Source organism: Sus scrofa, chromosome 2, assembly GCF_054392235.1.
Source record: "Sus scrofa isolate SSC_HxYL_T2T_F1_AM1 chromosome 2, Sscrofa_HxYL_maternal_Yorkshire_Landrace_v2.0, whole genome shotgun sequence".
NCBI lineage: Eukaryota > Metazoa > Chordata > Mammalia > Artiodactyla > Suidae > Sus > Sus scrofa.
In genome coordinates, this window is record NC_139384.1 from 139,144,997 (window position 1) to 139,168,981 (window position 23,985).

General features: G+C 37.5%; 1 long non-coding RNA gene across 12 annotated transcripts in view; it reads right to left on the bottom strand.

Moving 5' to 3' along the window:
* Positions 1 to 23,985, bottom strand: part of LOC102158243 (uncharacterized) — a 1,270,494-nt gene that overhangs the window by 404,925 nt on the left and 841,584 nt on the right. For 9 of the 12 annotated variants that reach the window (XR_014838692.1, XR_014838687.1, XR_002342078.2 and 6 more), the window contains one exon: positions 20,561 to 23,764. This is a non-coding gene — a long non-coding RNA (uncharacterized LOC102158243). Of the gene's footprint in view, positions 1 to 20,560; positions 23,765 to 23,985 lie in introns of those variants that run through there. The other 3 variants (XR_014838686.1, XR_014838688.1, XR_014838699.1) reach the window with 1 other exon arrangement.

The window sequence follows — 23,985 nt, forward strand, 5'->3', positions numbered from 1 at the left end:
CTCCATATTTTGTCTAAAGACCTCAAAGTAAAGTCCTAAGGTTAACATAAATTTAACAATCTTTCCTTAGAGGATTCTAAGTCACTGATTGGCTTAGCCTAGGAAACTCACAGATATTCAGAATGAATGTAGGGGAAATGTAGGAAATCAGGGGCTGTTAGAGAGTGCAATAGATGCCAGTGAGACTGGAAAAAAATGCTTTTCAGGAGTTCCCATCGTGGTGCAGTGGTTAATGAATCTGACTAGAAACGATGAGGTTGCAGGTTTGATTCCTGGCCTTGCTCAGTGGGTTAAGGATCTGGTGTTGCCGTGAGCTGTGGTGTAGGTTGCAGACGCGGCTTGGATCCAGCATTGCTGTGACTCTGGCATAGGTCAGCATCTACAGCTCCGATTAGACCCCTAACCTGGGAACCTCCATGTGCCAGGGGAAGTGGCCCTAGAAAAGACAAAAAGACAAAAAAAAAAAAACAAAAAAAAAACTTTTCAGAGATAGGCACTCTTCTTTCTAGAAAAATAAAAGTTGCCTCAAAGGCCAGAAGGTACAGATTTTATAACAAACCTCTGCACACCACTATATGATGTTTTCAATCTCAAATGCAAATGTGATAATCACGAGTGATCAAGATTGCAGAGGAGGTAGTTCCTGTTATGGCTCAGTGGAAACGAATCTGACTAGTACCCAAGAAGACGCAGGTTTGATCCCTGGCCTTGCTTAGTGGGTTAAGGATCTGGCATTGCCATGAGCTGTGGTGTAGATCACAGATGTGGCTCAGATATGGCATAGAGTGGCAGCTGTAGCTCAGATTCAACTCCCAGCCTGAAAATTCAATATGCTGCCAGAGTGGCCCTAAAAAAAAAAGACAAAAAAAAAAAAAGATTGCAGAGGAGTAGGACATGGAGCTCCCCTCCTTTCACAAACATCTTAAAAATACATCTACTTGTGCAAAGATTCACACAGAACATCTACTGAATGCTGGCAGAAGACCTCAGTCTTTTGAAAGGGGAAGAAAAACTCCACATAACCAGGTAGGACAAAAGAAAAAAAGGAAAAAAAAAAGATAGGAAGAAATCAGGATGGGACCTGCACCACAGGGAGGAAGCTCTGAAGGAGGAAGGGTTCCTGTACCCTTGGAAGTTCTCTCACTGGTGAGAAGATCAGCCTGGACAGAGGAGGTGCTTTGGATCCTTGGAGTAGAGAGTAGCAACTAGTATGCAGAAGGCAAAATGGAGAGTGGCCTGCAGAGACAGTAAGTACCAATACCATATGTTTCCCAACCTGAGATGTTCCTCCACTAGTGTGGGTGGGGGCTGGGTGCCAAAGTTCAGGCTTCAAAGGTCAGAGGAGAGGACTGGGTTGGCTGATCAGAGATAGCTGAAAGAATTAGAGTGTAGCAACTCAGAGTATACTCAGAAGACTAGGCCCTCCAGAGAGGCAAGGTGCCACTGCTGTGGCAGGGGTGGGAGTACATGAGGAGAGGGGCAGAACCATGACAGAAGCTTTTTCTCCTGCACATACTCAACAAGATGCCAACCACATGAGCTCCAGGGGTGGGTGTGAGCAATCAGCACCACTGCAGTTTCCAGAGGCAGGCACTGGCCACTGCATTTGCTAAGAGACCTGCAAGCAGGCAGCAATAACTGCCCCTGCCTGGTATAAGCCCTGGGAGCACATATGGGCTGCTGTACTTGCATACCCCCATCAAAGGGATAATGGCCAGCATACACTAAGGAAAAATACAGAAGCATCCAAACTAAAAGTTGCCCTTGTGCCACAAATATTAAACCCATACATCCTATATAGGGACACTTCTGCATATAAATAGCCTTCCAATATTCCAGTAGATAATTATTTCTCCAAAACTTACAGAGTAAGAGAAACATAAGTTAAATGAAGAAGTAGAGAACCACTCCTGTTAAATGACCAAGAAATTCCCAAGAAAGAACAATGAAACAGACCACTTCAATCTAATAGAAACTGAGTTTCAAAAGGAGGTAATGAAAATACTAAAGGAATTAAAAAGTACGTAGACAGAAATGCAGATTGCTGTAAAAAGGAACTAGAAATTTTAAGGAGAAGCAAAGAAAAATTAGAAATTTCAGTTGCCAAGAATAAAGCTAAGCTAAAGGCACTGAATAGCAGAATGAATAATGCAGAAGAAGGAATAAGTAATCTGGAAGACAGAATAATGGAAATCACCCAACCACAACAGCAGACAAAAGGCCAAATGAGAAAATTGAAAGCAATATCAGAGATCTACGGGATGATATAAAGCATGCCGATCTATGTATGATAGGGATCCCAAAAGGAGAAGAAAGAGAAAGGGGACTTAAAATGTATTTGAAGAAATTATAGCTGAAAACTTCCAAAACCTAAAGAAGGAATCAGATATCTAGGTACAGGAAGCATATATAGTCTTGAATAAGATAAACCCAAAGACATCTACACCAAGACATATTATAACAAAAATGGCAAAAGTTCAGTATGAGAGGATTGTAAAGACTCCAAGAAAAAAACAAAGAGTTAATTACAAGGGAAGCCCCTTAATGCTCTCAGATGGTTTCTCTACAGAAATACTGCAGGCCAGAAGGAAGTGGCAAGATGTATTCAAAGATCTGAACAGGAAAACTCTGAAATCTAGGCTATCTACCCAGCAAGCTTATCATTTAGAATAGAAAAAGAGATAAAGAATTTCTCAGACAACAAAAACTAAGAGAATACAGCAATACTAAGCCTATCCTAAAAGAAATATTAAAGATCTACTCTTAATAGAGCAAGAAGATAGAGGAAAGAAGAAATTACAATTGGAAAGGAAATCACTTTAAATAAGCCAGTCTACAAATAAAAAAGAAAAAAAAATCTATGAAGCTATGCCAAATACGAGCAACTGCAAAAGGATAAACATGAAGATGTAAAAGATGACATCAAAATCATGAAATTTGGGGAGGACAGTAAGAAAATGTAGATTTTTTTTTTCCCTAGAAGGTGTTTGAGCCTATATGACTATCAGTCAAAAGCAAGGATATATAGGATGGGATTAACATACTTGAAAAATAGGGTAACCATAAGCCGAAAACTTACAACATATTGACAAAAACAAAAAAGAAGAGAACACAAGCATTAAAAAGGAAATCATCAAATCATAACAAGAAAAACAAAATGAAAAACAAAAAAGAAACATAAAAATCAACTGGAAAACAAGATTTAAAAGGGCAGTAAGTACATATTTATCCATACTTATCTTAATTTTCCAGACTAAATGCTCCAATTAAAAGACATAAGGTGGCAGATTGGATTAAAAAAAAATACAAGCCTAAAATATGCTGCTTACAAGGGACACACTTTAGGGCAAAGAACATAGATAGACTGAAAGTAAATGGATGGAAAAATTATTTCATGCAAAGGAAATGACAAGTAAGGAGGGATTGCAATACTCATATTACACAAAATAGATTATGTAACAAAGGCCATAAAGGAAGACAAAGGACACCATATAATTATAAAAAGATCAATGTAAGAAGAGGATTTTACAACCGTCAACATATATGAAACATTCTCTAGGACTGACCAAATACTAGGATACAAAACAAACTTCAACAAATTTAATAAGAGTATAGAAATTATTTCAAGCATCTTCTCTGACCACAACAGCATGAAACTGGCAATCAACCACGGCAAAACAAATGTGAAAAAAACAAAACAAAACAATTACATAGAGACTAAACAACATGCTACCAAAAAAAAAAAAAAAAAAATCAATGAGTCAATGATAAAATCATGAAGAAATTAAAAAAATACCTTGAGAAAAATTACAATGGAAACACAACCATAGAAAATCTATAGGATATAGCAAAAGCAGTTCTTAGATGGTATTTCATAGTGATACCAGCCTTTGGTAAGAAACAGGAAAATTCTCAAGTAAACAATCTAACCTACCACCTAAAAGAATCAGAAAAAGAAGAACAAATAAAACCTAAATTTATTAGGAGAAAGGAAACCATAAAGATCTGAGAGGAAATAAATAAAAAAGCAGTGAAAGAAACAATAGAAAAAAAAATTAGTAAAACCAAGAGCTGGTTCTCTGAAAGGTAAACAAAATTGACAAATCTCTGGCCAGGCTCACCAAGAAGAAAAGAGAGAAGACCAAAATAAAAAAAATAATAATAATAAATGAAAGCAGAGAAATCACAACTGGTATCTGAGAAACACAAAATCATAAGAGAATACTATGAACAATCATATATCAACAAATTGGGAAATCTAGAAGAAATGGAAAACTCTCTAGAAACATATAGCCCATCAAAACTCAACAAAAAGAAGTAGATAACGTGAATAGACCAAGTACTAGAAATGACATAGAGTCTGTTATAAAAAAAAATAAAAATATAAAACCTCCCTACAAACAAAACCAAATGGCTTCACTGAGGAATTTTACCAAACATACAAAGAAAAACTTATACCTATCTTTCATTAAACTCTTTCAGAAGATGGAAAAGGAATGAACACTCCCACAACATTCTATGAAGTCTCTGACATGCTAATAGTAAAACCACACAAAGATACCATCAAAAAAGAAAATTACATATTCATATCTTTGATAAATATAAATGTAATAATTCTCAATAAAATACTAGCAAACCAAATTCAAAACCACATACAAAAGATCATACAGGAGTTCCCATTGTGGCTCAGTGGTTAAAAATTCTGACTAGGAACCATGAGGTTGTAGGTTTGATCCCTGGCCTTGCTCACTGGGTTAAGGATCTGGTGTTGCCCTGAGCTGTGGTGTAGGTCGCAGATGCAGCTCAGATCCTATGTTGCTGTGGCTCTGGTGTAGTCTGGTGGCTGCAGCTCCGATTCAACCCCTAGCCTGGGAACCTCCATATGCCATGGGTGCAGCCCTAGAAATGACAGAAAAAAAAAAAAAAGATCATATACCACAACCAAGTGGAATTCATCCAAAGTTCAAAAGTATGGTTGAACATATGCAAATCAATCAATATAACACATTAACAAAAGAAAAGTCAAAAACCACATGATCATCTCAGTATATACAGAAAAATAATTTTACAAAATTCAGCATCTGTTTATGGTAAAAGTTCTTACCAAATGGGTATAGAGGGAACCTATCTCAACATAATAAAAGCTATTTATGACAAATCCACAACCAATATAATACTCAATGGACAAAACTTGAAAGCCTTCCTGTGAAAACTGCGAATAAGACAAGGATGCCCACCCTTACCACTTCTATTCAACACAGTATTGCAAGTCCTAACCACAGCAATCAGACAAGAAAATTAAAGGTATCCAAATTGGAAGGGAAAAGGTAAACATTTTGATTATATGCAGATGGCATGATAATAAATATAGAAAATCTGACAGACTCCTAACAAAAACTACTAGAACTGATAAAGGAATTCAGAATAAAAGGTTAACATACAGAAATTGGTTGCATTTCTTAACACTAACAATGAAATAGCAGAAAGGGTATGTTAAACAATAATACACTTTAAAATTGCATTAAAAAATACTTAGGAATAAAGCTGAACAAGCAGGTGAAAGACTATATACTGAGAACCACAAAGCATTAATAAAGGAAGTTAAAGGTGATTCAAAGAATTGCAAAGATATCCCATGTTCTTGGATTCAAAGAATTAATATTGTTAAAATGGCCATTCTACTCAAAGCAAGCTATAGACTTAATGCAATCCTTATCAAAATATAGGGACCCAGAACAGAACCAGAGAACCATTAAAGACCCAGAATTTTCAAAGAAATCCTGAGGAAAAAGAACAAGGCAGGAGGCATGTGCCTCCCAGAATTCAGACAATAAAACAAAGCTACAGTAATCAAAACAGCATGGTGTTGGCAGAGAAACACATACATCTGAATCAATGGAACAGAAGAGAGAACCCACAAACAAACTGTCACATTAGAGTCAATTAATCTTTGGAAAAAGATGCAAGAATATAAAATGGGAAAATATCTCTTGAGCAAATGGTCAGGAAAGTTGCACAGTGGCATGTATATCAATCAAGTTAGAATGCACTCTCATACCACACACAAAAATAAACTCAAAATGGCTTAAAGACTTTAAGTATAAAACAAGAACAAAATTTCTAGAAGATATCATAGACTAAATATTCTGTCATAAATTGTACCAATGTTTCCTTAAGTCAGTTCCATGAAGCCATAGAAATGAAAATGAAAGTAAACAAGTAAGACTGAATCAAACCATCACCTTTTACATAGCAAAGGAAGTAACAAAAAAAAAAAAAGGAGAGAAGACAATATATGGAATGGGAGGAAAATACTTGCAAACAATGCAACTCATAAGGGCTTATCTCCAAAATACGCAAACAGCTTGTACAACTCACTAAGAAATAAAAAACCCAACTGAAAAATGGGAAGAAGATCTAAATAGACATTTCTCCAAAGAGGACCTACAGATGGCCAATAGGCACATGAAAATGTGCTGAACATCACTAATTATTAGAGAAATTTAAATCAAAACTACAATGGAGTATTGCCTCACACCATTTGGAATGGCCATCATTAAAAAGTCTACAAGTAACAAATGCTGGAGAGGGTTTGGAGAAAAGGAAATCCTCCCACACTGTGGGTGGGAGTATAAGCTGGTGTACCCACTATGGAAAATAGCAGGAAAACTAAAAATAGAATTATCATATGATCAAACAACCCTATTCCTGGACATATATCTGGACCAAACTAAAATTCAAAAAGATACATGTACCCCTATGTTCAGAGAAGCACTATTTTCAATAGCCAAGACATCAAAACAACCTAAATGTTCACTGACAGATGAATGGATTTAGAAGATGGGGTACATATATACAATGGAATACTCAACCATAAAAAAGAATGAAATGATGCCATTTGTAGAAACATAGAAGCAACTAAAGATTATCATGCTAAGTGATGAATATCAGAAAGAGAAAGACAAATACCATATGATACCACTTACATGTGGAATCTAAAATAAGGCAGAAATGAACCTATCTACAAAACAGAAATAGACTCACAGACATAGAGAACAAATTTGTGGTTGCCAAGGTGGGGGTGTGGGGGCAGGGTGGAGGGATAGATTGGGAGTTTAGGGTTAGTAGATGCAAATTACAACATAGAGAATTAATAAATAACAACAGTTCTACTGTGTGGCGTGGGAAACTATATTCACTATCGTAAGATAAACCATAATGGGAAAGAATATAAAAAATGTATATACATGTATAACTGAGTCACTTTGGTATGTATACCAGGAATTAACACATTATAAATTGATTATACATCAATCAAAAATAAACTAAAAACTATTGCTATGACTAAGGTCAAAAAAATAAAATAGAAAAGAAAAAAAAGAAAAGAGAATCTGATATCCAAAGTTTACTGCCCAAATGACACAGTCTAACTATTCAGCTCATCACTTAAGGCTTCAGAGATGAACTCATCAGAACTTTTCAGATGAGACTTACCCTGTTCTTCAGTGGGAACCCTACATTCTGACTGGGCTGCTCTTATTCCTCTTCCCTGCCTACTCACTCTTCCCTCATCCTTCACTGAAGTCCTTTTCACTGAGCGCCCACATCCAACTCAGCTCTGAACATCCAGTGGAAGAGGCAAAATATAGTAATTATGGATGTAGGTGCTGGAATAGTGTGGGTTCAGATATAGTTCTGTTAGCAAGTTATTTAACCTCACTCAGTTATAATTTCCTTGTATTTAAAATGAGAATACAATGGGACCTCATTCAAGTGTTGTAAGTATTCAATAAGTTAATGCATGTAAAAAGCTTAGAATAAGCCTGGCACTTGGCAAGCATTCAGTAAATGGGAGCTAGTATTATAATACTCTATGAAATCATTGTCTGACCATTCCACATCTCTCCTTCGTCTATTGTACTATTTTGCCCTGTATTGCTCTTCGCACACTTAGACCTGTGTTCACTTTATGAAGGATAGGAGACTATTAGATATTTCTTGTTTCTCTGCACAGGACACAGCTCCATGCCATAAGTCTATATTGTACACACCTAGAAAATATACTAAAGAAGTGGAATGTGTCTAAGAATACGCCAATACATGTTTAAAGAAGATCACAGTTGGCCAAAAGGGCCATCTAAAAAAACCTACCGGACATTGACTTCTGCAAATTTTTTGCATACAACAAATTAAAAAATTTTATGCACAGAGCTAATGAAAAGATGATCCATTAGTTATAGAATTCAGGTTTTAAAATTCCATGCTTTACTGAGGATTAGGTTGGCATCCCCTGTTTCAGAGTACACCTAGGCAATTTACTAGGTGCAGGGAAGATGGAGGTAAATAAGACAATCTCAGACGTAACAGAAAAAACAGATATTAAATACTACAAATGTGAAAAGAAGTGTGAAGGAAAGTATAAACCCCATGTACTGAACAGGTACGTGTTTATCAGCGTAGGATACAGCACAGGCTTCTTCCACGTCCTAGTCGTAGACATAAACATTAGCACTACTGGTACACAGAGAAGGCTGTTATACTACATGCAGATAACAATAGCTACATCTGTTCATGCTATGTATTTTCTATTGTACATTCTTATCTCTCATTTGATCATCACCATTAGATCGCGAGTAAAGATATTATTTTCTCTCAATTATAGGGTGAGCAGACTAAAATTCAGTAAAGTTAAACATTATTTTCAAGATTAGAGACCTAGAGAAGCTTGGAGCTGATTGAGGGTTCTAGAACTATTGACTCCATAGTTAGTAATCTTTCCTTTCCCCCCACTTTGCACTCCCTATCCCCCCATCTTTTCCAGTAACAGCTTCTGCTCAATGTATCTTTGATGAGAAAAGGTAAATATAGTGAATAAGCTTGTGGTGATGAATATCTTTAGACACTATTCAGTTGGATATAATAAAGAAATTTATTGGCTTGGCACCTGGTTGTTGCAAGTGGTATTTACCAAAATCTCTCTTTGGTCCTTTACATGCTAATTTCTCCTCATCCTTGGAGATTCATTTTAAGTGGGACCTCCTCTAGGAAGCATTCCCAGGTCATTGTTCTAAGTCTTCCTTCCCTTTGCTGAATGAGGTGCTTGCAAACATCACCTGGGTTTACTTCTCTTGTCTTTCTTAGCAAGCACAGGCTCCTCAAAGCAGGATCACTGATTATTCTATCTTTTGTGTCTCTATTCTGCTTTCTAAAGAGGCACTACTGCCAGGGCTGCAGATGCTGCAGTTGCCCTTCAAATCAGCTGTCTGTTTATTCTGTATTATGTAATGCTAGTTACTTTAGCCCAGATGCCTAGTCCAACTTTGTTTTCCTTCAGTTAATCTCATCCTGGGATCCAAATATATCCAGTATTGCATGTCTTGTGCGTAACTGTTGTAAAGAATCTTATTTCTGTGCTATATACATCAGGATACTGCTCATTGTCATGTAACATAAAAGAAAAAAATCTACATAAATAATGCAACCAACTATCCACGTGTTACACCAACTAAAACCATAAACCTTGCAAAGTGAGAAAAAAGCACCCAGCAAGTGGAGGAAGGATGAGAAAAAGTGGTGTGTGTGTGAGAGAGTGAGAAAGCGAGCGAGAGATGGCATTAGGGAGCAGTTTTCAAATTACTTAAAATAGTTTAGCTCCCAAATTATGCTCTTGGATTCCATAAGAAAAATAAACTCCCAGGATATTCTTTAAAATCCTAGTGTACACAACTCAACTCCATCTACAGAAAATTAATATTTGCCTTACTTATGGATTAAAGCCAGTCCTTGTAGAATAAGAATTGTTTCGGATCATATACAGCCCTGCAAAAAGAATAGAGCTGGACTGGAGTCAGATTATGTGGGCTCCAGCTGTGACTTCACAGCTCTGGGTCTCATTCTTTGTAACTAGCAGAGTTTTTGTATGAGGTATTTCAAAGGTCCCTTCTTTAAAATGTTGTCACATGAAAACAGACTTTTGTAACAGGCCTGAAATCAACAAAAATCAAACATATACTATGGGCAAGTAAAAAAAATCAGATTACAATGAAACAATTAGACAAAACTGAAATCCCCAGTATACGAAATATTGTAGAAAAGAAAGACTCTACTCCAGATGGCTAATTGAAGAGAAGATTTGTGCCAATGCACGTGAAAATGGCAGGCATAGACATTAACTTGGTATGAAATAAATCAGCACAATCATGTAGTTTTTTCTATCGTAAAAACTTCTACTTTTAAACAAGGAAAAAAGGATAAAGGATGGAATAAAGATAAAGGAGCACATGTGACTCATTTATAGACTCAAGGCTTATGGCTCTAGTGAAAGTGACAGATAAAAGGAAAAACTTTTTTTCCTCTTGGTTGTATTACAAGCTATTTGTAGAGACTGAATACTATTCTAGCTAATTTGTATAGAAGCTCCTGCTCTTGCTACTAAAATAGGTTTTTTTTGTTTTTTGTTTTTTTTAAGTCTGACTTTTAACAATCAAAGAGATTAAATGGAACATATGTTGAGACAGTCCATCTTTGGCCTCCTGACTATCTTCTCATAAAAAAAAATAATACAATGTAAGTAACACATCAGGAGCTATCTTTCCTTCTTGATGAGATTTTTTTTCTTTGGTCCAATTTGGGGAAAATTTGGGGGAAAGGGGATGAAAGGATAGCCAATACTCAACTTCTATTCTCTTTAAGATATACATATAGTGAAGGGAAGGAAAAAATAACAGATTACTTAACAATAAAAAAGCATATTATTTTTATTTGCAGTAGGAGTGGTGGTGGTGGTAGCAGCAGTAGTAGTAATTTTGTACCCAATTTGTACCAAATTTCGTAGCTTTCAATGTGCGTGCAGTCAGAGGTTGCTAGCTAGGATCAATCTCCAGAGATTTATGGCAAAGCAACTGCACATTTTTTATACTCCATCAATAACAAACCAGCATAAACTGAAGACACAAATTCCAGTTGCTGCTAAAACAACTCCATCCTTGACCTTGCAAGGAAGAGTTGCAGCAAAGAAACAGCCAAGGAGATTGAAAGGTCAGAGACAGCATTGCATAAAGATCTGACATTATATAAGACAATATGGAAGGATCGTGTACTCAGCAACAGATAAATCTGTGTCAAAAGAAATATTTAGAAGGATGTGTTGAATTGGCTCACAATGAACAGTGTCTTGAGAGAGTTGTCATTCTTGTCACAAACTGCAAAAATGTGACTCTAATATCAATCATCCCACAGCCCACATACGGACTGTCCTTCATTTTCTAAAAGCTATGAAAATTGCAGATGGCAACAGCCTTCAGGAAACAAAACAGCGACTTAGTAATGAGGTGTTTGAAGGAATTACGTTGAGACAAACCAGGCTCCAGATAAATCAGTGTAAGTATTTTTACTTATTGTTGAAAAGCCCCATGACCAGATTTCTTGACAGTGGAGAGAACTTGTAAGATTTCTGGATGGTTGTTCCTGAGAGTTTTTTTCCTCTCCGCAAAGCCAAACACCAAACTTGACGAAAAATCAAACAACAAACCTCTTGGGTGATATTAGGGGCTTTCTGGAACTAAAAATGTTTCATTTCTCTTTGGTTTCTAATTTTAAAAAGTAAGTATCAGTCAGTGGGGCACTTGAAGTAAAAAAGACAAACAGTATGTTGGTATTATGCAGGCAAAAAAGACCTTCTGGTGTTTGAGCTTAGTAAGGTTCACAATTCAGACATGCATGATAAGGAACTAAATCACCCTCGGGCTAATGTTGATATTTCAACACTATTTTGTGACATCTTCACGTATTTTATTACATGAACAGCATATCAGCAAGCTAGGACTTCTTGAGAAAATCGCCTATAGATGTATAGATATCTTTTCTACAGACTAACTCTTCTCTCCCATTTTCTCAATGTTATATTATGAAAAATACCACACATGCAGCCAAGGTAAAAGGATATTACAGTGAACATCTGTATGCTCATTACCTGGATTCTACCATTAACATTTTCCTGTACTTGCTCTACCATCTATCCATCTGTCTAGCCATCCCTCTAGACAGTCCATCAATAAGTCTTATTCTTTGATGCATTTCAAAGTACAATGTAGACATCATTCCATTCTCCCCTAAGTACTTTACCATACGTATCATTAGCTAGAGTTCCATGTTGATAGTTTTTTAATCTTTGACGCAAAATCCAGACACACAATGAAAACAACACAGCTTAAATGTGCATTCTGAATTTTGAAAAAAACAAAAACAAAAAACGCATGCATCTGTGTTCCTAACAACTTTTAGCAAGGTATCAAACACAATCATTGCTCCAGAAAGTTCCCTAATGCCCCTTTCCAGTCAAACCTGGCCCTCATCGCTCCAGAAACAACCACACATTTTTTTGTCCCCATCACAGATTTCTTTAGAACATTATATAAATGGATCATTTCTGGGTAATACTTCTTTCAATCAGTTTATTGTTGGGCATAACAGTGGTTTGCTCTTTTTTTTTTTTATTGCAGAAGAATATTGTTATGATCTTGGCACAATTTGTTTATTCTCTTATTTATGGACTCTGGGGCTGTTTCTAATTTTTTACTGCTGTATTTAAGGTTGCTGTGAGCATTCTTATTTAACTCTTTAGATTCTGCATCTCATCCACAAGCATTCTCTCTCCCTACGAAACCTTGTCCAGGGTTTAAGTAGAGGACTATGTAATTCTGACTAACAACTAAATTTCAGTTTCTGCTTGGACTTGATAAATTTAGCAGAGTGCTCTTTTTTTTCATTGAACATTGGAGCACAGCCGGAAAGAATTTTTTTTAAAAAGGGAAGTAATGACCTTAGGCATATTCTTGAAGTGTGAATGCCCTGTTTTCTTCAAATAATCTGTATGTGAAATATCTGTTTGCAATTCCAGGAAGGAAAAAATAGAATTGCTGTATAATCTCTGCATTTCTTCCACAAAGATTGACTGTGACTCAAAATAGCCTGCAGTTATTAATGCTGTAAATCTCTGAAAGAGATTTCAGTGCTTGTTCTTGTTCTCAAAAAAAAAAAAAAAAAATCAGTATACTATAGATATAGATTTCACATGTGACACGATTTCAAACTCTATCAAGATCAGACTATTACCTAATGCATAGGGCTAAAATAAATTATGAAATTCTTAATAATTCATTTTTGGTTTCTCTAACCACGTATTTTGAGATAAAATTTTCTGGTATGTAAAGACAATTTTAAATGGCTACTTGAATACTTGAAGCTTCGACTTTTAGAAGACTACACAAGAATGAAAATTTTATTTTTGAGTCATTTCTTTAAATGACTTGGAAACAACTAAGCATGAGTGAGTCTAAGTTGCAACAGGGAAGTTGAGTAGTAGTCAGCATAAATGTTCCTTCCCTCTCATGTAGTTTTAGGTCAAAAGTTATTATGATGCAATCTAAATTTTTTTTTTTCTGAAAACCCATTACTAAACACACAGTTAAAAATCCTGCATATATTATAGAATGATTCTTCTTAAATGGAAAATAATTTTTAAGATTATAGAGAACATATATTTCATCCACCTATTTTTGAAAAGAAATTTAGTTATTCTTCTATTTCATCTCTATCAGTTTGCCTCAAATATTTCACTCTAAGACTTCTTTGTTTTTCAGGGAGGAAAATGTACACTGTAAAGTATTACAAAGAAAAGGGGATAAAGTTATTTTATTAGGTTAATATGAAGAAAATTTAGTGCATGTATGATGCATAAAACCTACCGAATGACATAAATAATTATCTACTAAAGTGACTATCATACTAGTATTTGAAGTGATAGTAATAGAAGATCATTTCAAAATTTTAGTTTTACTATTTTTTATAGATGCTAACAGAAAAGAGGAACTTAGCTTTACAGGTCAAGAGGCCACTGGCATTCATTTTTAATCTCCATGAGAGACTTGTAGGAACTAATAAACCCAGTACTAATATTCTAATCTATTCACTAACGGTGATAATCAGAACTGGCTAGGGTTTCGCCTTACAAGCGTATCTCCCTCACCCAAGGGTGGTTGGCTATCAAGGTTCTGAGTACTGCTGACTAACAACAGCTTCCCCCACTCTATCCCTGTGGTCTTCTAGCCAGGCATACCACCCAGCCTGTGCCTAGAGCCCAGGCCGACCCACATAACTGAATCTAATCTGAGTTTACATAGGAAGCATGCCATTCATTCACTGACTCTAAGAAGCACCTCCACCTCTCTGACTGTTGCTATAATTCTGCGCCCATTTCCAAACTTTCTGCCTCATCTCTGACAACTTTTAGTTCAGACTCTACCTTGAGTTCCTGCTGTCATAGTGTTCTGCGGCCACTTTGGCAGCTGACACTTGACTCTTCACCTCCTCAGTGTTTTCTTCTCTCCACTCTGTGACTTTTGAGACTTGAGCTCTTGTTTCTCTAGAACTCCTTGACTGTTTCTTCTCTATACCTTTTGACCTTGCTAGATTGCACCTGAGGTTTTACATTTATCACCACTTTGACCAATCCAAATTCTATGTATAACAGAATAACAACAGGGCAAGAATTCTCAAATATATTTTAAGATTCTAAGCTGGACTTACCACTAATTATCATTGCAATCTTCTAGAATGTCTATTCATTTATACCTTGGAGAAGCCCTATCTCCAAATCTGCTTCCAGTTCTAGCATCCTATAATTGTATACATATCTTCATGATAATAATTTTAATCCATTGTCTGCTAATAACTAAGTTCAAATGTGTTAAAAATTTCCCAATTATGATGATCATCCCAAATGCAAATATCTAGTCAATAGACAATTCCAATAGTTTTTAACACAGATGCACAGAAGAAATATCTGGGGAGCTTTTATAGACTCTATTGCCCAGAGCCCATTCAGACCAATTAAATCCAAGCCCTTGGCACAGAGCACATGTATTTTATAAAAGCTCTCACATGTGATTCTAATGTACAGCTAAGATTGCAAACTACTGTAGTAATCAATATGAATCAGTTTATTGAATACAGATTTTTTAAATGGCCATTTCAAGGAGTAAATCAGATAAAATTTTTCCTGGAACAAAATGCAGTATTAATAAATACATAAATTCAAGAAGTAAATTGTCCTGTCAGCACAGACAAATCTACCTTTTAGAAAATATAACCCTTATTTTTTTGGCTGCAAACTTTATGAGACTGTTACACATACATTGGTTGATCTACAATACAGTAACATATGAATCCTTAAAACAAGAAAGAGATGTTTCTCTTTTAGAAACTCTTCAATTTCTCTTTATAATCTGGATACATCTATTCTTCTGAATCAAGAAGTCAGCATAGCTCTGTTCTGGGACTAAGTTTTACAAACTTACTGATAGTGTTGACCAGGTAAATCACTTGGGTTTACTTGATTGATTATGAGCTGATCTCATGATCTTTTCACACTCTTGCTGTTAACAATGAAATTCCACACATATTCATACAAGTATAAAATAATAAGAGCGAAGGACAAAGCCCATGAGTCAGGCAAAATGGATAACAGAAGTAATCACCGTGCAGTACTACTGCAAAAATCAATAAAGCAAATATGTTATTCTTTTTAAGTGTCATATTACAATAATGTTTTTCTGAAGACTGTTGTCTGAATCCAATTTAAAATGGCATCTGCTTGTGTTTGCTTAAAACAAAAGGGTGGTTGACTTAATGAATTATTTACAGGCATGCAATATGGCAACAGTGTCATTATGAACTCTCTTCTAAGATCTCCTCTGGCTACTCCTGGCAGGGTGTCAGTTTGCTTGTTTTTATGGTAGGTGCATGAAATTGAGAAGCTATTCAAAGAAATGAGATTCTGCCATTGGACTTACTGATGCAGGCACACCCAGTAAGAAAGTGATGGTGACAGGAATGGTGGAAACATTTTTTTGGCATTAACAATGTGTAATGTGGAGCTCAAGTAAAGAAGGACCCATTAGAACTACATAAAGCTGAAAGCAGCCTTGAAAATAGGCCTAAGGCCTAAAGGAAATCAGGACAGCCCTGTAAGAGGAAATGAAGAGAAAAAAAAAAAGTAGGGAGTCCCCATCGTGGCGCAGTGGTTAACGAATCCAACTAGGAACCATGAGGTTGCGGGTTCGGTCCCTGCCCTTGCTCAGTGGGTTAACGATCCGGCGTTGCCATGAGCTGTGGTGTAGATTGCAGACGCGGCTCGGATCCCGTGTTGCTGTGGCTCTGGCATAGGCCGGTGGCTACAGCTCCGATTCGACCCCTAGCCTGGGAACCTCCATATGCCTCGGGAGCGGTGCAAAGAAAAACAAAGACAAAAAAAAAAAAAGTAGACTCTGTGACCTCTTTCTCGTCTCTGTTAAGGATGCTACCTATTTCTCAGCATCTGCTTAGCAAGGAAGGATTGGGAGTTTAGGAGTTTTTGTACTACAGTGATGAAGTAAAAGAAATTTAATGAACTTTTTTGTTTATAGGACTTATAATAGAAATGGGTACAAAGCAGCTTAACACATTAAATCTGGTTATTTTTCTAGGTAACATCCTACCTACCAATCCCAAATTGGTAAAACTTATTTTTAGTAAACCCGTATTTCTAGACAGATAGCCTATTAAGGCAGGTGGCTGTTAGAAGCAAGTCAAAATCCAGGGAAAGATAAAAATAACAACAAGGCCCCATAGGGGAGGTTGTAACTTATCCTTGGGTAAGACCATGTGTAACCTAGCATGATGCCCTGACTATAATCACTGATCAATGATACTGGGTGATGGAGTGATTTGACTGAGTTAAAATTTCAATTTATAGAAAAGGCCTTGTGAAAAAATTTTGTAAACTAAAATGAGCTATCGTCAGTAATTTCTTCCTACAATGCCAGTCCTAGAATATGAGAAAGGGGCTATAAAGAGAACAAGTGGGATTTGTAGTTCTGTATTTATTCTTCTAAACTCTTTGGTGATTGTTTGCTACATGCTGTGCCCTGTACCAGGCTGGGAGCATAAAGTGGTGAACCACATCCTGTCTTCATGTATAGTCTAGCAGGAAATTTTTGTTTAAAAACTTGAGTGGTTTTTTTTTTTGTTTTTTTTTGACTACAAGAAAACTACTTTATTTATTTATTTATTTTTTAAATTTTCCCACTGTACAGCAAGGGGATCAAGTTATCCTTACATGTATACATTACAATTACATTTTTCCCCCCACCCTTTGTTCTGTTGCAACATGAGTGGTTTTATTTGCCAGAGATTCTGTCATAGGATTAGTATTATCTTAAAATGCTTATTATACTCTAATGGTATAATGTTCTATTTATTATTTTCTTTTTTAATAATTTCTATTTTTTTCCATTATAGCTGACTTACAGTGTTCTGTCAATTTTCTACTGTACAGCAAAGTGACCCAGTCACACATACATATATACATTCTTTTTTCTCACACTATCATGCTCCATCATAAGTGGCTATATATAGTTCCCAGTGCCACACAGCAGTATGTCATTGCTTATCCATTCCAAAGGCAATAGTCTGCATCTATTAACTGCAAGCTCCCCGTCCATCCCACTCCTGTCTCCTGTCACTTGGCAACCACAAGTCTGTTCTCCATGTCCATGATTTTCTTTTCTGTGCAAGGGTTCATTTGTGTAAGGCTATGATGTTTTAGAGCTATCTTTTCATATTTGAATCAAGGTCACCAAAATGTAAAAGGATGCCATTTGCAGCAACATGGATGGAACTAGAGACTCTCATACTGAGCCAGTAAGTCAGAAAGAGAAAGACAAATACCATATGGTATCACTTATATCTGGAATCTAATATAAGGCACAAATGAACCTTTCCACAGAAAAGAAAATCACGGACTTGGAGAATAGACTTGTGGTTGCCAAGGGGAAGTGGGAGGGAGTGGGATGGATGGGTTGCTTGGGGTTGACAGATGCAGACTATTGCCTTTGGAATGGATTAGCAATGAGATCCTACTGTGTAGCAGTGGGAACTATGTCTGGTCACTTATGATGGAGCATGATAATGTGAGAAAAAAGAATGTATACATGTATGTGTAACTGGTCACCATGCTGTACAGTAGAAAATTGACAGAACACTGTAAGTCAGCTATAGTGGAAAAAATAAAAATAATTATATATAAGAAAATGTAAAAGGAGTGGATTTTCTTACTAACTCTTAGACAAACTTTTACCAATGGGTCAATGAGGAAATCAAAAAGGACATTAAAAAATACTTTGACATAATTGACAATGAAAACACAACCATACAAAATTTTATGCGATGCCACAAGAGCAGTTCTTAGTGAAAGAGTCACCCAGGCCTCCCCCCAAAAAACAAGAAAAATCTGAAATCAATAACCTAACCCTACCAACTACAAGAATTAGAAAAAAGAACAAAACTCTTAAATGGTAATAAAAATGTAATCAAAGTATGATTAAATATGATATATATTGAATTCTCAAGCTACACACCATGTTGTGGTGGCATGAATGGGGTAAATGGGCTTTACTGTGAAAATAGAAGCTTTGAGCTAAAGAGACCCGTGGTGGATTTGCAGGACCAGGATATAAATGCAAATTGTGTCTTCCAGTTTGAAAAATGAAAAAGAATTAGGAAAATCACCTCCTGCCCACTGGGAATAATGCCTTCACTAACACAGCTTTGAGACACTATTCAAAGGAAATAAGAAATTAGTAAGCACCAAGCCAACAGGTAGGACGGACTGATTTACTCTGACTCTAGTCCCAGATAAAGTTCACCAGAAAATTGCCAAAGTACCTGTGCTTTTTTTGTAGTCCTAGATATAAATTTAAAGTTGAGGTTACCAAGTCTAGTGGCCTTTTTATGGTTCCTGCAGCCATGCTATTTTTATGCCCTGAATTGGCAGTTAAGAGAAGGCTAAGGGCATGGCCTCTGATTCCCAGGAATCCTAGGCATAAATCCTGACCCTTTCATGCACAAACTGTGCAGCTTTGGACAAGCCAGTTAATCTTTCTGAGCTTCTATTTTCTCACTCAGAAATTTAGAAAATAATAATACCAATATCCTTTGATTCAGGTATTATTATAATACCTGATGAAGGTGAAATAAAATAATGTAACAGTTCTTATCTAATAGGTACAATACATGCTCATAAATGTTAGATATATCAGTATTATCATGTTTGTTCTCCTACTAATAACCCCTCTGACAGTCCTTTAATATTCAATCAATATGGCAACTTCAAGTCATATGAGACCCCAGGGCTCCCAGCTACAAACCTGGAAGCCATCACAGATGAGGAAGACAGGAAAAGAAGGATCTAGTCACATGAATTCAGAAATTTATGTTGACTGTAAACTCTTACTTCTACGGAGAACTCAAGGCTTTGTCTGCTCTATATGTAGCTCACTTTACCCCCAACCTGGGGACCTGTCTGCTACATGCATTGCAGGCAAGGACAATAGGACCACTATCCTACAGGATAGTGGACAAAGAGGCTAAGGGCTACCCCTGCCAGGGGAGTACTCTTTAGATTGATTTCCTTTGGGGTTTATTTCTCTCTGGGGTATTTTCATTTTTTCCTTCAAATTTCTTCATACCACTTTGTCCCCCCGCCTTCTTCCTGGTGAGGGAAACAAAGCTGTCTACTGTTTGGGAAGAGCCTTCTGAAATGGGAAGGTCTTGAAAAACTGGGATGGGACCCACTGTGGGGGAAGTAAAGCAAGGGAAGCTCTGCTCTTGGGGGAAAGTCTTTTCAACTTGTACAGGGTTTTCACTTTACTGTATTGGTATAGCTTAAGGAGCAAAATCGAGGAAGAAGAACCAAATGCGGATCTGTCTTCCTTTTCGCCCCCACAGCGGGTCCTAGAATTCACAGAGGGTTCTAGAATTCATTAAGGGTACACTGGCTGAGAGTAGATTCATTTATTTTTCAGAAATAGCTGGCTGTGGTGGCCAGCTGATGCCAAATTCTAGGACTCTAATTCTGTTAGTATACTCTGGGCACTGGGGAAGAGAAGTGATGTTTCTCAACACTTTAAGTACTAAATGACATTTAGTTAAGCACTCTTTGGAAAGCCACATTTGACTGATAACTTGTACATTTCATTTTAACATTTCTGTGGAGTTGACAATACAATGCTATTAATAATACCTGTCATGTAAGGCCTATAATCAACAGCCAAGAAATGTGGAATCAAATATGCTCTATTGTTTCTTTTTCACACCTTTGATAGTTAATCATCAATTTTTGTATTAGTTTTACATAGACATGGTTAAAAATAAAGAAACCTATTTACTTATTTAGGGCCACATCCATGGCATATGGAAGTTCCCAGGCTAGAGGCGGAATCTGAGCTGCAGCTGCCGGCCTGCCACAGCCACAGCAATATGGGATCCAAGCCACATCTGCGACCTACACCACGGCTCATGACAATGCTGGATCCCCCACCAAGTGAGGCCAGGGATCGAACCTGGGTCCTCATGGATATTAGTTGTGTTCGTTACCACTGAGCCATGACAGGAACTCCAAGAAACCTATTTAAAACATACATACATATATATACATATATATATATGTACATATATATATATATTTTTTTTTTTTTTTTTGTCTTTTTGTATTTTTCTAGGGTCACACCCACGGCATATGGAGGCTCCCAGCCTAGGGGTCTAATCGGAGCTATAGCCACCGGCCTATGGCACAGCCTCAGAAACGCGGGATCCGAGCTACATCTGCGACCCACACCACAGCTCATGGCAACACCGGATCCTTAACACATTGAGTAAGGCCAGAGATTGAACCCGCCACCTCATGGTTCCTAGTCAGATTCGTTAACCACTGAGCCACGATGGTAACTCCTAAAACATATTTATATACTAAGTCATGCGTCAGGTCTCAAAGTGAATAAATGACAGAATTAGGAAATAAACCCGGCCGCTCTGAAACCAAGTTTTAGATCTCTTTTCACCTCACTGCAGTTGACTTTTTGTTACAGTACCAAAGAAGAGAGGAATTGTATATTCCAATGGTTTTCAACTTCGTTTTAGCACCGATTTCATTCTTCAAATGCGTCATTATGCATAAACCTCATGCACACAACAAAAAAAGTGGGCAGCAGAACATTTTCTCCATTCCCCTCCATCTCCATCATGCAGAGGCCTCGGAGGAACTGCCACCAAATCTCAGGGGCTTCTCAGAATGTGGTTGCAAGGCACTCAGCATCCAGATCTATCTCATCACCTTTGGACATGACCACACGTGGGCAGATAAGGCTACTGGTTTGTGGGGCTCAGCGCCAAAGAGAAATGAAGGGCCCCATTTAAAAAATTATTAAAAATTTCACGATGGTTATAGCAGAATCAAGCATGAAGTCCTTTTGAATGACTGCATGGGTTGCATATCTCTGAAGTAGCCTTAGGTGTAGGCCAGGATTTATTTGCAAAATGTTTTTACTAAATGATTTCTAACCAGTGAGTTTATCTTCCTTCAATGACCCTTGTCTATGCTCTAGTTCATTCTCATATTCATATTTGTGTTGAGGAAGGATCATTAAATCTGTTCCAATTTTATTTTAATGCAGTAATTGTTAAATTATTAAAAATTATTTCCTCTATGCCTGCATACCAGACCATCACACAAGCTCACAGTAGAGACCCATATTCCCAGGGGAGATTAGTATTTCTTTTAAAAAGGAACTTGAAGTGAAAGATATTTAGCTTCTGAAAAGGAAGCCCACAGCTTGAGAGTGGATATTTAAAATTCACTTATTCTCTTCCCATTCCTTACCTCGCCATTACAATGTCAACTCTATCTTGGTGGGCTCAGTTAATAGACTGTATCACTAGATTGTGACAGAGACACTGCCATATGTTCATCACACCTGTGTCATATTGCTCCTGGACACCCAGGAAGATGGTGTTTCCTAGTCTCTCTTTCAGTTAAGGGACTAATGGAGGGAGGAGGGGAGAGATGTTTATTACTTTTGGGCCTTGCCTCCAAACCTGGGCACTCCTCAGCTTCAGCCAAATGCAGAGGACCCAGTGGAGAACTCAGATATACTGAGTCCTGGAGAAGATGATACAGCCACAAGTTGGAAGGACCCTAGGGCCCTGAATAACTCCATGCATCAGAGCATCTTGGTCTCCAAAAACCCACTGGTCCACTGGACAGTGACGGGACTGAGAAAAAAATCTGTCCCGTATCATGTGACCAAGATTTAGAGTTGTTACAACAGTTGGCATTGCTTTACCTGGCTAATTCATATGGTATAGAGAAGATATTTCCGATATTACTGGGGCTTAGCAGGAATTACTAAGAAAGGTACACATTAGCCTTTAAATAAGGGCTTTCTTTATGATCCCAGAAAATCTGTATGATGAGACAGAGGTAGGTAGAGAGACAAGTTATATGGCCATAGAGATGTCTACTGACTTTTCCCCTATGGGTATCATCATGGAGAAGAGAAGTCATGTTAAATACATTCAAATGGACTATTGAGGGTATCAGCTCCTGCCCTTATCTGCATGTGTGACTCTGAGAGGAGACCTTCTTACCCTGATAAAGCAAAGATCATGTCAAGCTGGTGGTCCAGGCAGAGGGGACCTCCTGTATTTAGTTTCCCAAGCACCCCTGGTTCCCAACTGGTGTAGGCATAGCATATAGTAGTAGAGTCTGACTGGAGAAGAGGCTGCAGGAATTGAAGAGGGGAGATAAGATGCTCTCTGGCATGGGGGGCTGAGGGGATAACCAAGACGGGGTCAAATCAAAGTCAAAGCTGCATCTCACAGAAGTCTGTAGAAAGAGCACAAACCCAAATCCAAACCAGAGAATACTAATAGGTGCTAAGTGAAGTGAGTTAAAAATCACAAGTCACTCCAGCTGAGAACACTTTCATAGTAAGCGGCACATAAATGGATACAAGGCAGAACAGTTGGGATAAAAGGGCCCTAACTCTTCTCCACTCCTGCCGAGTTTTCTAAGCCACCTCTTTCAGCCAACATGCCCAGACATCACAAGGGAAGAGGAAGGGGATGGGGGCTACCTCAGAGAAACCCACACTTACTCAAAAGACTAAACATTACTAACAGGCTGCTTAAGTTATCAGAATGGATGACACTTTCAACAGGATTGAATATAGAGCAATTTTTTTTCCTCTAAGCAGTAGGTGGGAGATGGGGAGTTGGCAAGGCTTGGGGAGGGGATAGTGATGGGGTTGGAAGCTCAGATTGGTTTAAGACAAAATAAAGTATTCATGTTTTCACTGCATACGTGAGTTTTGATATGAGATAAATTTGGTCAATCTACTACATATGATTAACAGAAAACTGAACAATTTCAAACTGTCTACTAAAACTCCTCACACCTCAGTACTCTCTCATGGGATAGAGAGTCTTTATTCAGTGGTGCCATGTTTTTCAAAACTTTAATTTCTTCACCTCTATCCTTGTAAAATACAACACACAAGAAGGAAAACGTGCATAAAAGAGTACCAGGCTTTTCATACTTTCTTCCTGAGCAGGGCCTTTGAAAACTGAGCTTGCCAAGAATAATGTCAGAAACATCGATTGACTGCAGTGATAACAACATACCTAGAAGGCAGGCTATTTGACAATAAAGTTGCCGAAAAGAAATTGCTGTACCTGGGGAGACCTGAGCAGTTCCACGGAGGTGGCCCATAACCAATAATAAAGGCAGCACAGAGCAGCTAGAAGTTCTTCTGACCAGTGGGAGCTTTCTGAGGATTCTGAGCCATTTGGCTTTGCTGTATCACTCCAGGAAAAATCCAGGTCCTACATCCTAAGCATAGAAAAATTGTATGAAGAAGGTTAACAATCAATACCACCACTGAGCACTTCCCTCTTCATATGCATCTTTCAATTTCTCTTGGGTTGGGGATTGAAACCAAAGCCTATCCCCTGATAACAGGCCACCAGATATAATTGTGCATGAGCAGGAAACAGCTACAATAAGTAGGTAGGAAAGGGCTTGGTTACTCGTACTTTGTGTGGCATCTTTGC